Source organism: Lolium perenne, chromosome 2 (genome assembly GCF_019359855.2).
Source record: "Lolium perenne isolate Kyuss_39 chromosome 2, Kyuss_2.0, whole genome shotgun sequence".
Lineage (NCBI taxonomy): Eukaryota > Viridiplantae > Streptophyta > Magnoliopsida > Poales > Poaceae > Lolium > Lolium perenne.
In genome coordinates this window covers 121,725,416-121,742,204 of record NC_067245.2, presented here as the reverse complement: position 1 = coordinate 121,742,204, position 16,789 = coordinate 121,725,416, and the positions used below count along the sequence as shown (strand labels likewise).

Here is a 16,789-nt window from a genome sequence, read left to right as displayed (position 1 = left end):
CGACGCCAGAAAATATGCTGTTGCCGTGGGAGTTGGCAATTTTCGTGGTGTAGCTTTTCTTCAGTTCCCCAGCAACGGCGCCAGAAAATATGCTTGATGGCGTGTAACTCACACGTTCGTTGGGAACCCCAAGAGGAAGGTATGATGCGCACAGCAGCAAGTTTTCCCTCAGAAAGAAACCAAGTTTATCGAACCAGGAGGAGCCAAGAAGCACGTTGAAGGTTGATGGCGGCGGGATGTAGTGCGGCGCAACACCAGGGATTCCGACGCCAACGTGGAACCTGCACAACACAACCAAAGTACTTTGCCCCAACGAAACAGTGAGGTTGTCAATCTCACCGGCTTGCTATAACAAAGGATTAACCGTATTGTGTGGAAGATGATTGTGTGCAAAAAACAGTAGAACAAGTATTGCAGTAGATTGTATGCGATGTAAAGAATAGGACCGGGGTCCACAGTTCACTAGAGGTATCTCTCCCATAAGATAAATAGCATGTTGGGTGAACAAATTACAGTCAGGCAATTGACAAATAAAGAGGGCATAACAATGCGCATACATGATATGATGAGTATTGTGAGATTTAATTGGGCATTACGACAAAGTACATAGACCGCTATCCAGCATGCATCTATGCCTAAAAAGTCCACCTTCAGGTTATCATCCGAACCCCTTCCAGTATTAAGTTGCAAAACAACAGGCTAATGCATTAAGTATGGTGCGTAATGTAATCAATAACTACATCCTCGGACATAGCATCAATGTTTTATCCCTAGTGGCAACAGCACATCCACAACCTTAGAACTTTCTGTCACTGTCCCAGATTTAATGGAGGCATGAACCCACTATCGAGCATAAATACTCCCTCTTGGAGTTAAGAGTAAAAACTTGGCCAGAGCCTCTACTAATAACGGAGAGCATGCAAGATCATAAACAACACATAGGTAATAGATTGATAATCAACATAACATAGTATTCTCTATCCATCGGATCCCGACAAACACAACATATAGCATTACAGATAGATGATCTTGATCATGTTAGGCAGCTCACAAGATCCGACAATGAAGCACATAAGGAGAAGACGACCATCTAGCTACTGCTATGGACCCATAGTCCAGGGGTGAACTACTCACTCATCACTCCGGAGGCGACCATGGCGGTGAAGAGTCCTCCGGGAGATGATTCCCCTCTCCGGCAGGGTGCCGGAGGTGATCTCCAGAATCCCCCGAGATGGGATTGGCGGCGGCGGCGTCTCGATGCAAGGTTTTCCGTATCGTGGCTCTCGGTACTGGGGGTTTCGCGACGGAGGCTTTAAGTAGGCGAAAGGGTAGGTCAGGAGGCGACGCGAGGGGCCGACACCACAGGCCGGCGCGGCCAGGGCCTGGGCCGCGCCGCCCTGGTGTGTCGCCACCTCGTGGCCCCACTTCGACTCTCCCTCGGACTTCTGGAAGCTTTGTGGGAAAATAGGACCCTGGGCGTTGATTTCGTCCAATTCCGAGAATATTTCCTTTGTAGGATTTCTGAAACCAAAAATAGTAGAAAACAGCAACTGGCTCTTCGGCATCTTGTTAATAGGTTAGTGCCAGAAAATGCATAAATACGACATATAATGTGTATAAAACATGTAGATATCATCAATAATGTGGCATGGAACATAAGAAATTATCGATACGTCGGAGACGTATCAGCGACAAAGCGGGCCTTCATCGAAGCGCAGCTCGCTGGGCCGACCACCATTGGTGAGGACGACCCCCGTTGGATTGACCTTTTCTCGTCGGATCCGGTGTCGGGCACGACACCGGACTCGTCAGATGTCGAGTTTTAGTTTAGTTTTATCGCACTACTTTGTAAAAATATGAACTACGGAGTATCTATCAAGCTAATTTTATCCTATTTTATGTCTATTTCTAGTCTTTGTTTGATCTTCTGTTTTACTGCACTCTATTTTTCATTATATTCTGTTTTTGGCGCTGCATTTATAGCGCCTCTGAAAATACGCTGTTTCAGCCCTGCATTTGGCCGCGACAGTTTGCAGCTTCCGGTGAAGCTATTGCCGGCTCCATGCGCAGCATCGACCTGACGCCAAAATATAGAGCCACTGCTGGAGTTGCTTGTAATATGTTTGTCACAGGAGCTTACCTAATTAGTTAAAAAAGATGTTCGAGCGTGGGATTGAAAAAAAGATCTTCATGATTTTTTCCTAGCTATCCTAGTTCGGACTTTTTATTGTGTTGGCTAGTGCATGAAGCTTGACACCTGTATTATGTGATCACGATATGAGGATAAGAACACCTTCAGCTTGCATTGCTAATGGTGTCTCTGCGAAGGTGGCGTACCTTCAATGGAGACCGATGCAAGAGAGTTGGTACTGGTGAGCCTGCACTTGACATCATCGTGCCACCTGAAGTAGGTGGTGTATTGGGATTAGACTGATAAGCATAGCACCTTGCAAAGAACAAGATGATGCTAGTGTTGGTTAACGTGATTTTACGCCAAAAGTCATGTATGCTCAACAGGTGCCGTACCTAGTTTGGATATTGTGTTGTTACCCTTTTGTGGTTTGGTGTTTGTCCAACAGAGAAAGCTACTCTTTTCCCGTGTAAGTGTTATTATGTGAACAAAAGTTGTGTGTACATATATATCGGTCAGAGAACCAAGATTGCATATTCTTGCCTAGTTATAACACATAAGTCATAATAACAATTAAAGAGAAAATGAACATTTGCCTTTGCAATGTGATTGTGCCAAGTAGATTAGACAACCAACCACAAACATTACAGGTCAACAGCCAAACGCATGCGAAAGTCCTAAGGTAAGCTCCATAATACATGTTGAAACCAAAAGCCTAGAAACCATAAGAAAGGTAGCTCCACATCACAGTTCCACGACAATGACATACCGATCATAAAACATATATCAAGTCGGGACAGCCGCACCATTGGGTAAGCATCCATGGGGTCACGGCTCAAGAGCGAAGACCGTGTGAATGCCGCAAAATGTGGCTCTTGCCTCACCCCACCCATACATCTTATCATGGAACCTTACCAAATCAGCATGAATCATCTTGACATAAACATAGCTCCTCTCTCCATGCGATGGGATTGAACAATGCGCGATTGCGGTGCTTGACTTGTCAAACAGTATGCGGAGATGACAAAGCATCTTGGCTGGTCTTTTGTAGTGACAATGGCTTGGAGTAGCTGGTCACCTTGAACCACCCAAGCTGGATCTTTAGAGCTTGAAGGACAGTCCATGCTATATAAGCTACGAATTGCGACTTCAGCTCAGGTTCGAGGTGAATGACAACGGTGACATCTTGTCCTAGAGATGCAGATCCTTCGTGATCAGATTCAGCGGAATCATCACCACTACTTACAGTGCGCCGGAGTTCTACGGAAGGCACATCGGTACATGCTACGAGTTCATAGGAGTCGGGTGGGACAGCACCGTTTGCTGAAATCTCTACAATACCAGCTCCAGGTAGACCACCAGTCTCTACAGAGGGTAAACCACCAATATCCACTTCAGAGGATTCTCGTGGCACGACACCTTTCGCTAAAGGCTCTACCCTACCAGCTCCAGGTCCACCACCGGTCCGATGCGTACTCACTGTGGGCATAGTCATGACGGGTTCTACCAATACAAAACATCCTTCGGGTGCGGGATCATCGATAGCAACTCCAAAGATCAGCACCGGCTTAAATCGGTCTTGACAATAGGTAAACCGTTTTGCTCCGATTCGAGAGAATTCCCGTGGCACGACACCGTTCACTAGAGGCTCTACACTAGCAGCTCCAGCTGCACCACCGTTTCTACAGCAGGGGGTAAACCCAATCCACAACCTTCTTCATGTGGCACGATGATGCGAGGTATAGGCTCATCGCACTGTGTCCAGGTACTGCATCAGTCTCCATAGACATTAAACAAGGTGGCGTCGGAGGTTTAAAAGATCGGCATGCCATTTCACCTTTGTCATCGGACAATATAGAGTTTTCTTCAACTCTATGTTTCTGCAACAATAAGCACATGAACAGAAATTAGACCAGAGCATCTAGCCATCTAACAGGGCAGCGGCAAAACAAGCGTCGGTCCATATGTTTACCTTGTCATACGGGATATCGAACACACAGATTTAGAAGTCATTTCACATAGCATCCGCTTTTTCGTTCCTTCCCCTACGTCCATCTGGAATAAGTAATACTATTGATCACATAAAACTAATTAATCAAATATATGCATATGTTGAGAAGTTTGCACGGCAAATTGTGGATTCTGCTTTTATCACCTACGAATCGTCGTTCTATATATTTACCTTGTTATACGGGATATCGAAGTCACGAGAATGAGAAGTCATCTCACTAAGTATCGGTTTTTCGCTCTTTCCCCTCCATCCATCTGCAATAAGAAGTACTATTGATCACATAAAGCCAATTCATTGAATATATGCATATGTTGAGAAGTTTGCACAACAAATTGTGGATTCTACTTCCAATCACCAAGTAATCTCGTGAGAAATGCATGATCAAGATATGTTTCTCCCTCTTGATCGACATCTGCATCTCCATTAAGACTAATCATCGTGCGATGGTGCTCTTCGAAGAGCGCATACACTTCCAATCACCGAGACAAGCAAAAAATTGTTGATTCTAGTAATGCTTAATCAGCAAGTGGCCATGGAACGACCACGGATCGACCAAGCAAAAAAATAAATCATCAGCCTCACTGACCACCAGAGCAAAACAAACTAGGCCCATACATGGCCTCACAAATCATCATCAAACGTCGATCAAACTAGCAAGTTTGAACATGTATTACTAATTTATTTTACGATAAAGTGAGTATATTAATATCGAAAGATATTGATTACACCGAGCCTCTGCAACAACGCAATACCTTCTTGGTAGTACGGATGCACATGGATTCCTAATACTCCCTCTGTTCGGTTTTAATTAGTCGACGCGAGGGAGAGAAGAAAATGAATTGTCGATGCTTTCAACTAGAGTCAATTAAATACGAACGGAAGAAGTACGTAGTAGTATTGACAAATATCCGGATCTAGTCTAAAAACAAATTGGCATGTAAATCCTAGTAGTCTACTAAACTAGGATCAATACCCTAGATTAGGGTTGCAAGCGGCGACAGCGAATCGTCCCGCAAAGCAGAAAATTAGAGCAAATAGTGGTTGAGATTAGAGCAGATTTAAAGCACTCGCACTGAAACTAGCTAGCCCGCTACCCACCCCGCTTGACACCCTGCCCTAGATGTGAATCTACACCAAATATTCAAACAAGGATGAGCAACCGCCAATAAAAATCTATCCGCACATCATCATCTCTACCATACACAAGGGTATGGTGATTTCACATACAGCCATTGTTGCCGCGGGACGAGGATGAGTGATGCGCCGCGGAGAAGGTGCCTCACGCCTCTGTCACCGCCGCCGTCGAAGAGGAAGTCGAAGCCGCGCGATTGTGGTCCGTCGCCGATATGGAGGTGGAGCTACTAGGGAAGAGGTGGAGGTGGAGGTGGAGAGGGAGTGATGGTTTGTACTAGTGGCGGCCGGTGAGGTAGTTATAAATACAGCCTCTCTCTCTTTTTTGGCAAGGAATGCAGCTTCTCTTGGAAGGCAACGAGGCAACGCACTCCAGATTTCGTATATTACTATAATCATATGGGCGGAGAAATTTGGACGCATCTGTATTGTCTTGTCAAATGAATCACCAGGATTTGCTTTTAGTACTCCAGATTTGGGTGACCCAAGGAAGTAGAGATAGTAATGTACGCCATCTAGCTGCACGCTATCAAATCAAATAAATGGTCATGCCATTTACTTTTAAGATGGTGCAGCAGTTATTCTGACCAAAGAAACATGCACGTCTGCTGATTATTTTGATAGTACTACTAGTAGTACTAATATTTCTGATGGGTATACATTTACCGTCCGCTAGCAAAGATTGTTTGGCACATTGTTCTTATGGCTTTCAACATCATACCCCTTAATAATATTATTAATCAATGTTTGGGTGTGACGCCCCGGAACCGGTACCATGAGGATCCCAGCGAACCCGCCGAAAATCCGCATGATATCGATTCAGAGATGCCCTCTGACACGACGTGCGCGACGAGTCACACACGTGATGCCAGAGGAATTAACACGAGCGGTAACATTACAACGGATTTACAATAGAGCCCACAAGATACATATATTACATCAACGACTCCAACGAGTCAAGATACAAATATACAATACAAAGATCCAAATCATACAGAAGATCGGATACGTCCGAGTACGGACAAGATACAAATTGGACTAAGAGTCCTGAAGATAACCAGTGGCGTCCATAACCCTGCCCAGGCCAAGCCGGAAGGGTAACCTTGCTAACGTCGTCATCTCATACCTGTCAAAGTTGGGCCATCGGTTGCCGACAAAAGAGAGGAAGCAAAAGAGAAAGAGGAAAGGCGAGAGTAAGTACCAAGGAACGAACTTCGGCACGTACTTAGCGAGACTAGAAATGGCTATGCTCGCCGGGCGAATACATATATCGCCTGGGGCTATATGGTAGGTTTAGCGGCAGCAAAACTATAACCAATAGAGACACGCTACAACATCCGTCTACTCAGAGAAGATAAGAGAGCGCACAAGGTAACAGATAAATACTACACAAACATAACCCAGCCAAATACACATATCCCCTTCAACAAAGCGAAGAGGCAATGTAAAAGGCACTCAACGGTGGACAAGTTTTATTAGGTATCGGTTGTAGTAATGCTATATTACTACGCAAGTTATTATCAGATTATTAACAACAAGTGTAAGGTGTAAGTTGTTCTATGATCAAGCCATACAATTCCAAGTCGTCCATAACCGCGGACACGGCTTATCGATAAGATGTACACCCTGCAGGGGTTGCCCAAATGTAACCATACGCATGCTCGACCCCACTTACTACAGGTGAAGTCTCACAACAAGACCGTTCCCAATGCAAGAGAAAGTTTAATGGGAGCCACCCAACTAAGCTACCCGTGACGAAGTTCGGCCGTACTCCGATACGGACCCAGAGGTTGCGATGGCGTCCAAGGCGGGCACTAGCGACCGGCCAAGGATAAGTCGGCACGCAATATGAGTACAAGATGAGAAATAAACACCAGAAGGCAACGAAGTAAATCGTGCATCGTGCATATGAGCAAATAAAACCAAGGTTGTGGCTCCCAATAAACAAACTCGAGGAAAGGTAGTGGGTGATGGGGGTCCCATTCCCCCACGTATGGGTAGAGCGCTCAATCTCGGAACAGATAACAAGAACTCGGGTCCTAGGGGACATTAGCAAGTCAAAGTTCCGATGCTTTCGCAAAGGGGCTCACAGATGCCTCTGCTTACAATTTTAGTTGTTAACAATTAAGTAAAGCATGTGTATCTCCAACAACTGATATAGCATGTGATAACCTCCCAACAACCCAACATATCCCGATAACAGATCGAGATAAACAACAGAGCCTAAACATGCCTACGACTCGCAAGGCTCAAACATCAAGCAACGGCTATGGGTAAGGAATGATACATATAGGATTATTATGGTAACAAGTGGAATAGGACACGTGACTCGATAAAGAAGCGCAACATAAGGATAGCATTGCGAGGGAGAGTATATAATAGGTGAAGAGAGAGGGCTCGCCTGTGAAAAGCTGCTGAAGAACTTGTCGGAGAACTCGTCGTATCTCACATCAACACTTCGTGATCCTATCCGAGAAGAAGCAAATGCTGGAACACACAACGCATGCAAGTCTTACTACTACGGATAAAGAAGATCCAGCATGATCATGATGATATGCATGACATGGCAAACATGATGCGGCGGTGCAACTTATCCATATTAATCGGAGTCGGAACCCCGGACAAACACATTAAGGTTGGAGTTGCATTTTCTACCGGCAAATTTAAGTGTTGATTAGCATGACATAGCATGGCAAGAGTGAGCTACTTCAATATTAAACGCAGCGGGGAAACCTTAGGCGGATATCCGAAATACTCCGCATATTATGTGAGGTGAACATACACGACTATCCACGAGCGACATGATGCGAGATGCAAACAGATGAATGGATGGCATATTCATGTTCCTCATGTTTTTCTGATCAATTTTCATATATAACACTTTGCATTTGGAAATAGGGTTCAAAAGATATGGATTTAACCATTACTTGCAAAACAGATAAGTGGCCAAAGGCTCGGCAGAGAGTACTGGGCTGGACCTGGCCGAAACGGCGACGGATAGCAGGCTGCTGCACACGGGCGACGTCTACACCGGGAGAGGAATGGGCCAAGGCCCAATAGGCGCCAGATCTGGCGAAAAGAACACAAAAAGTTTGGGTTAAATCAACCATCTTGGTGATTTGAACTTGGGTCTCACCAGATCAAGGAACGGACCAGCTGGGCTATTGCTTGGATCGTGATAGTGAGGGTGCGCCGATGATTTTGAAGTGGATCTGGAGTCGATGGGCTGCAGCATGAAGAGAAGAAGCCCCCCAAAAATAAAGGGAAGAGGCGCAGGAGAGATTCGAACTTGGGCCGCTGAGGGTTGGATCTGCAAGGTCGGACCAGATGGCTGCAGTTTAGATCTTGTACAAACAAGTGACGCGCAGCGAGAAAAATAGAAGGTAAGAAGCAGACGACCTTTGTCAACGGAGTCATGGTGGAGGGGGCTGCAGGTCAACCTTCGATCTGATGAATCCGGGCGAACCGGGACGAGGCAGAGGGCGACGGAGACGCGCCTGAACACGGGGAAGCCAGAGGTGTGCTCGGTTCGGCCGGAGGAGGACGAGGGCACCCCGAATCGTCGCCGGAGCATGGCGGCCATGGAGGAGAAACGGCGACCTTGCGCTTGATTTACGGGGTATTGACTCGATTCCTTGCACCACGACGTAGAGCTCGACGAGGCGGATCCGCTGGTGCCCTCAGAACGGCGGGGGATGGTGTGTAGTGACGGCGCCATGGCGAGGTGGGTGGTTGCTATGGGGTTTCTCGTGTTTCGTTTGCTCACAGAGAGGTGAATAAAAAAAGAGGGAGAAGAAGGCGGCGGCGCGAGAGGGAGGAGGCTAGGGTTGGTGGAAGCTAGGGTTCCAGAGGGGAATAAAGAGAGGGGAGGGGGAGTGGTTGGAGGAGGTTTCTTGGTGGAGGGGAGGACCACAGGCGCTCATGCCATGTGCGTGCTCGGTGACCTGGAAAGGGAGACGACAACGATGGTGGCCACGTACCGGTTCGGTGTTGAGAAGGTGAGTTGGGCTGCCAGGTGGGCTTGGGCTGAAAGAGGTAGTGGCCGGATCGGGCCAGAGATGGAGGAGAGAAAACATGGGCTAAAGGGAGAGACAGCCCAAGGGGTTAGAGGGGGTTTACTGGTTTTCCTTTTCTTTTCAAAACTGATTTGCACACTTTGAATTTGAAACTAAGGTGAGAAAAAGATTTTAAAAGTATTTGTTAAAATATTTATTTTGTTGTAACCAAAACAAAACACATTACATTTCCAAACATTAATTGTTGGAAAAGCTTAATTATAAAATAGGGAGTAAGAGAAGGGTTAGGGTTTATTAGATGGAAAAGGGAGAGAAGGGTTTATTAAAAACATATGAGAGGGAAAGATCGATACAAGGGTTTATAAAATAATTTTATTTTATTAAAAACATGGATGAGGTGCATGCATGATGACATGATGATGCATAAAAGAAAAAGAACAAGCAAAATCTATTAGGGGTACTACCCGGGGCCGTTACATTGGGCAACCAATTGAGTGTGTTAATAAAAAATTAAAACCCACAAATCCAACTGTACTATTTTTAGGGCCATATGAAGGACAAGGAATGATTTTAAATGCCATATGGAGTACCTCCAACCATGTGAAATATGGTTCTGTCATGCAGGTGATACCCATGGCTTCGCATTTGATCTGTATGTTGTCCTACATACAGTCAACTATGAAGTGCCACGATTTGGTTTTTGGGTGCAACCGGCTAGAGAATGATGCACGGGTTTGTACAGCCAGTACAATTCACATTAAGATTTTCTGATAGGATGTTGATGTGTATATGTAAGAATCATACACTAGAATGTCTTCTATGTTTAGATGGTTGATCTACGTTTATAATTTCTGTGAACCATGAGGTTAAGACCTTTGTACTGTAATAAAGATTGCTAAATAACAGTATATATGTATGCCTCTAGGGACACTGAAACAGCCAAACAACCATGCATGTGTATAGACCGTATTTGATCAAATTAAAAGAAGCACCTGGGTTCATGCAAATAGCATCAATTTATCACCTAAGTACATTAGCTATAAATAGTTAAATAGGAGTCAAGACCAACTGAGCTAGCTAGTAGTATGATCCTACTATTACATAAATATCCCTAACTCTGATTGTCTTTGTTCCAGTCCAGCGCGTTGGTGTAGCTTGGGATGAACCAAAACCCCGTATGCTAGTTGGCCCCTGGACCGCTGCTTGAGAAAGAGATGCTTTGGTGGTCTTCGCCATTTAGACTGAAGCGGAAAATTTCTTGATGTGATGTGTCAAACTGAGAGCCAATGGCCTGAGGCGTGGTGTAGATGCAGTTTCTTCTTGTCAAATATCCTGGGGGAAATGTTGCACCACCCACTGGCATGAAAATCGGATAGTTCAACCCAAGGAACATAGAATAGTCTCCAAGATTAGTAACCCTTTCCCACGGGTTGGCTGGAAGTAATCGACTAGTGTCATTCGAGAATACACTACAGGTATACCCCGAATAGCTGTGAACAAATACGACCGCAATGGAGAAGGGGTACTATCATAATAAGTTGGAGCAAGTCGGCGTCAAAATCCATTACGCCACGTGCATAGACCAGGAGAAGTCTAGAACGATCTTGAGATCTTGCCAGCCACCACGTACGACTATTAGAGTCAAAAACATCATCGCCATCAAATCCAGCCGTCCACGGAATGAATGGAGCAGGGAGCACTATAGGACCTTGAAAAAGGAAAGAACACGTCACATGAAAATATATTTCATGATTTATCTACTAGTAATATTGATTTGATATTGGGATGCCAATACTAGTACTTTATAAAATCATGGTCGAACATAAGATGGTTTGAAATATATTTCGAACATCTTGGTAAAACTTCATATGGATTTAAAACATGTTCCCCAAAATATTGGTCCAAATTTTAGATGGTTTGAATATAGTACTCCTTATTCTCTAGAACCGGGGGAATATAAACAAATGAAAGTCTTTATCAATATTGCATGGCACCTTTATTGATTCTATTTCTACTCTACCTTAAATTTTCTAGGGAGTAATAATAAAGAAACTTAATTACTAGGAGGCCTTTTTCCTACGGAACAACATGCACATTAGACCATACTAAAATTCCTATAGATGTTAAATTCTATATATGTCCATACCACAAGAGGGATATGGTGTGCGCCTATGGAATTCCTTTAAGCCAAAAGATGCCAAGACAGTTCAACAAATAAGAGGTGAAATACTATATAAGTTACGTATATAAAAAAGGTAGGGAGGAAATGTTACCAAATTGATTAGGATCACATGCATAAACATTTCCAAGCTCAGTAACGGCGAACACAAGTCCGTTATGTATAATTGCATCGCAGTATATGGCGCCGTACTGAAACTGATTTTCAAGAAATATTCATGTACGAGGATATTCGCCATGGAGGTAGGCAATTGCAAAGTCGAAGATTGCGACAAGGGAGAAATCGTTATACCCCCTAGCAACTGTAGGAACTTGGAAAATAGCTATCTTCTGCAGTTGAATAGCAGAACGCTGATACTCGAATATAAGTGGATTGCGTGTGGTTTCAAACTTCTTCCTCAAAGATGGAAGCTTAATCTTGCGATGAGTGTAGACATTGAGGAGGTTCCACTTGCCTTCGGGGCCAACCATGGCGATCCAATCTCAATTGGCGCCTGCCCGCTCCTCATCCTTACCGTGTGGCATTAGGCCATCATAGGAGAACCTGTCCAGCGGCAGTAGTTTGCACTTGTTGTGCACCGGCAAATCCTCCTTGAACACCCATGGTTTATCCGCCGGGTCATGATAACCCACAAGTATAGGGGATCGCAGCAGTCTTCGAGGGAAGTAAAACCCAAATTTATTGATTCGACACAAGGGGAGGTAAAGAATACTTATAAGCCTTAACAACTGAGTTGTCAATTCAGCTGCACCTGGAAAAGCACTAGTAACGGGGGTGATGTGAAAGCAGCGATAATATGAGAGCGGTGGTAATAGTAACACAGCGGCGATAATATGAGAGCAATGGCACCAGAAAATAGTTGATACTACTTCCAATGTCATGTAGAACGAGTATATGATGATGAGAGATGGACCGGGGTTCCCAGCTATCTACACTAGTGGTAACTCTCCAATAACAAGTGTTGGGTGAACAAATTACAGTTGGGCAATTGATAGGATTGAAATAGCATTAAGACAGAACATCAAGATTATTAATCATGTAGGCATGTTTCCTATATATAGTCATACGTGCTCGCAATGAGAAACTTGTACAACATCTTTTGTCCTACCAGTCGGTGGCAGCCGGGCCTCTAGGGAATCTACTGGATATTAAGGTACTCCTTTTAATAGAGCACCGGAGCAAAGCATTAACACTCCGTGAAAACATGTGATCCTCATATCTAAGCCTTCCCCTCCAGTTGTCCCAATTTCTGTCACTTTGGGGCCTTTGGTTCCGAACATAGACATGTGCAAACAACTTGTAGATACAATCTAAGCAATAAGTATAGAGCTTAAATCTAAGATCATGCCACTCGGGCCCTAGTGACAAGCACTAAACACAACAAGATCGCAGCAACAATAACTTCACAAACTTTATAGATAGACTAATCATAATGTAACAATCCATCGGATCCCAACAAACACAACACCGATTACATCAGATGAATCTCAATCATGTAAGGCAGCTCATGAGATCATTGTATTGAAGTACATGGGGGAGAGAATACCAACTAGCTACAGCTAGAACCCGTAGTCCATGGGGGAACTACTCACGGAGCATGATGGAGGCGGCGGCGTTGATGGAGATGGCTTCCGGGGGCACTTCCCCGTCCCGGCAGGGTGCCGGAACAGAGACTTCTGTCCCCCGAATTGGAGTTTCGCGATGGTGGCGGCGCCCCTGGAGTCTTTCTGGAGTTTCGTCCATCGGTATCGATGTTTTAGGTCACCAGGGCTTAAATAGGCGAAGAGTCGGAGTCGGAGGGGCCACGGGGCCTCCTCCCCACAGGCCGGCGTGGCCAGGGTGGAGCCCGCGCGGCCCTATTGTGTGGGGCCCCCAGGGCACCCCTCTGGTCCCCCTCTGACTTTCTGGAAGGTTCCGGGAAAAATAAGGTTCTGGGCGTTGATTTCGTCGAATTCCGAGAATATTGCCCGAACAGCCTTTCTGGAACCAAAAACAACAGAAAACAGCAACTGGCCCTTCGGCATCTCGTTAATAGGTTAGTTCCATAAAATGCTTAAAAACATTATAAAGTGCAAGCAAAACATGTAAGTATTGTCATAAAACAAGCATGGAACATCAGAAATTATAGGTACGTTGGAGACGTATCAGCATCCCCAAGCTTAGTTCATGCTCGCCCTCGAGTAGGTAAACGATAAAAAGAGTAATTTCTGTAGTGACATGCTACTTACATAATCTTGATCATCCTATTATAAAGCATATGAGATGAATGCAGTGACTCAAGGCAATGATCTATAGTTGCTAACAAATAGATAACATATAGCAAAACTTTTCATGAATAGTACTTTCAAGACAAGCATCAACAGTCTTGCATAAGAGTTAACTCATAAAGCAATAAATTCAAAGTAAAGGCATTGAAGCAACACAGAGGAAGATCTAAGTTTCAGCAGTTGCTTTCAACTTTCAACATGTATATCTCATGGATAATTGTCAACACAAAGTAATATGATGAATGCAAATATGCAAGTATGTAAGAATCAATGCACAGTTGACATAAGTGTTTGCTTCTAAGATGGAAGGAAGTAGGTAAACTGACTCAACATAAAGTAAAAGAAAGGCCCTTCGCAGAGGGAAGCAGGGATTAAATCATGTGCTAAAGCTTTTTAAGTTTTGAAATCATATAGAGAGTATAAAAGTAAAGTTTTGAGAGGTGTTTGTTGTTGTCAACGAATGGTAGCGGGTACTCTAACTACCTTATCAACCAGACTTTCAAGAGCGGCTCCCATGAAGGACGTTATCTCTACCAGCAAGGTAGATCATCCCTCTTCTCTTTTGTTTACACATGTACTTTAGTTTAGTTTTTATTTTTTTATTTTTTAGATGACACTCCTCCCAACCTTTTGCTTACACAAGCCATGGCTAACCGAATCCTCGGGTGCCTTCCAACATTCACATACCATGGAGGAGTGTCTATTTGCAAAATTAAGTTGCTTACTGATGAATCAGGGCAAAAAATGTGAAGAGAAATATTAATGCAAGTTAATTAATCGGGGCTGGGAACCCCATTGCCAGCTCTTTTTGCAAAATTATTGGATAAGCGGATACGCCACTAGTCCATTGGTGAAAGTCTGTCCGAAGTAAATGACAAGATCGAAAGATAAACACCACATACTTCCTCATGAGCTATAAAACATTGACACAAATAAGAGATAATAGCTTTTGAATTGTTTAAAGGTAGTACATGAAGTATTTGCTTGGAATGGCAGGAAATACCACATAGTAGGTAGATATGGTGGACACAAATGGCATAGGTTTTGGCTCAAGGTTTTGGATGCACGAGAAGCATTTCCTCTCAGTACAAGGCTTTGGCTAGCAAGGTTGTTTAAAGCAAACACAAGTATGAACCGGTACAGCAAAACTTACATAAGAACATATTGCAAGCATTATAAAACTCTACACTGTCTTCCTTGTCGCTCAAACACTTTTACCAGAAAATATCTAGACCTTAGAGAGACCAATCATGCAAACCAATTTTCAACAAGCTCTACGGTAGTTCTCCACTAATAGGTTTAAACTACATGATGCAAGAGTGTTGACTGCCAAAACCCACCGGCGGGCAGCGACTGTCAACACGGTAGAGCCGGGAAGAGCCTAGAGCTGCGGCTGGCTGAGACCCCTCCGAGCGACGGCCCGCAATGCTCTTCTGGTCACACGTCCGATGCGAAGTGCAAGGGCGTACCACCTGACCTATACCTGGTCAGGAAGGTGATGGGGATGCCTCGCTTAGTTCCTGCATGGCATACACGTAAACATTAAATCCGAGCCTCGATCGGCTCTCAGGTTATCCTGTGAATCGGCTCAAAGAGCCGATCCACCCATGATTCGTACGGGGTGCACGAATATATGGTGATCCTGCTTGATCAAGATAAAGCTAATTAGATCTACGACGATTTAGGGTTTTCACCGCATAATCGGATCATCCTACTCCAGGTTGGGCCTCGCGGCCACGCACAGTGATCGTAAGCCGATCCTAAACAAGGCCTAAAAACCAACATGAAGTTGATCCTCGGAACATCCTGTTTAGGGCTTGCGAACGCCACCCTACGTGCCGCTGGATCCTCCACCCCTTCGTAAGGCCTAACTATTGCAGATATTAAACTAATCCTTGCAGAACAAGGAGCAATCGTAACGGATCAGATCCCTAAATAAAGATCAAGCGGGGTGCCGCCCCCACACCTTAGATAGGTGTGAGGGCGGCTAGACATGCAAGGGTTGCACTACGTAAGCATGTTATACGAAGAACTATGCTAACCCTAACACATCTAAGATAACTACGTTGCTCGCCATCAAAGATGCTTCAGTACGAGCAACGCATGAACAACGTGGGGCTTGTGCTGCCTAGATCGCAAGATGCGATCTAGGCAGCATGTCGCTTACCTGATAGAAACCCTCGAGACGAAGGAGTTGGCGATGCGCCGAGATTGGTTTGTTTTGGGTTGAACGTGAGTTGTTGTTTATTCCATAAACCCTAGATACATATTTATAGTCCGTAGACTCTCTAATCGTGGGAATAGTCCCAACCGGGCACGGGCCCAATTCTAACTAACCGACACGTATCCTACTATGTTACAGATACAAGGGCAAACTAGCCCAAACTTGCTAAACAAGGCCGATTCACGTATATTCTTCAACATAAAATCTTCAAGTCCACCTTGGTCGCGGCCCACCTCTGACTTGGTCAAATCCTGGTGATAACACATGCCCCCCTGGTTTTGGAAATGACATTTCCAAAATCATTACGCTTCTCTTTCGTCGGGTCATGTCGTGGCAGAGCAAAACTGTCGCAGCAGTTTTCATCATGACAATTTACCTTCCCAACTTCTCTGCACGATTTGACAGTTTTGGCACCACCTCCTCGGAAATCACCACAGCATTAAACCTCCCCGTCCCCTTTATTTTTAACCGCGTCGAGCGGTTTGCTTCTTCATCCTCCTGTTCCGCAGTAGCCTTCGGCAAACAAAAAACCCTTCTTGGCCCGCCATGGATTCCTCTTCCTCCTCCAGCCTGTCCTTCCAATCCTCCTCCTCCAGCGAGCCCGAGCAGGAGGTCAATCTGATGGCCATCTACGAGGCCCGCGCCCCAGAGTATTGGGAAGCGCGGGACTGGGACTTCTCCCTTGAATCGGAAGACGACGAACCCCTCACCGAAGGGGAGGAGGACCTCCAGTTCCTTGTCGTCGGGGAGCTGGTACCGGCGGGCGACGACGACCTCTTCCCATGGGAGGCAGTCCTCTCCTCCGACGAGGAGGAAGAAGAGGCGGAGGA

General features: G+C 45.0%; 1 long non-coding RNA gene across 1 annotated transcript; it reads right to left on the bottom strand.

Moving 5' to 3' along the window:
- Window positions 1–7,165: 7,165 nt before the first annotated feature.
- LOC127330179 (uncharacterized) lies at window positions 7,166–9,197 on the bottom strand. Its single transcript, XR_007869162.2, has 4 exons — window positions 8,673–9,197; window positions 8,427–8,583; window positions 8,252–8,342; window positions 7,166–7,760 (listed from the first exon to the last, which is right to left on the bottom strand). It is a non-coding gene; the product is annotated as an uncharacterized lncRNA (long non-coding RNA).
- Window positions 9,198–16,789: the final 7,592 nt, after the last annotated feature.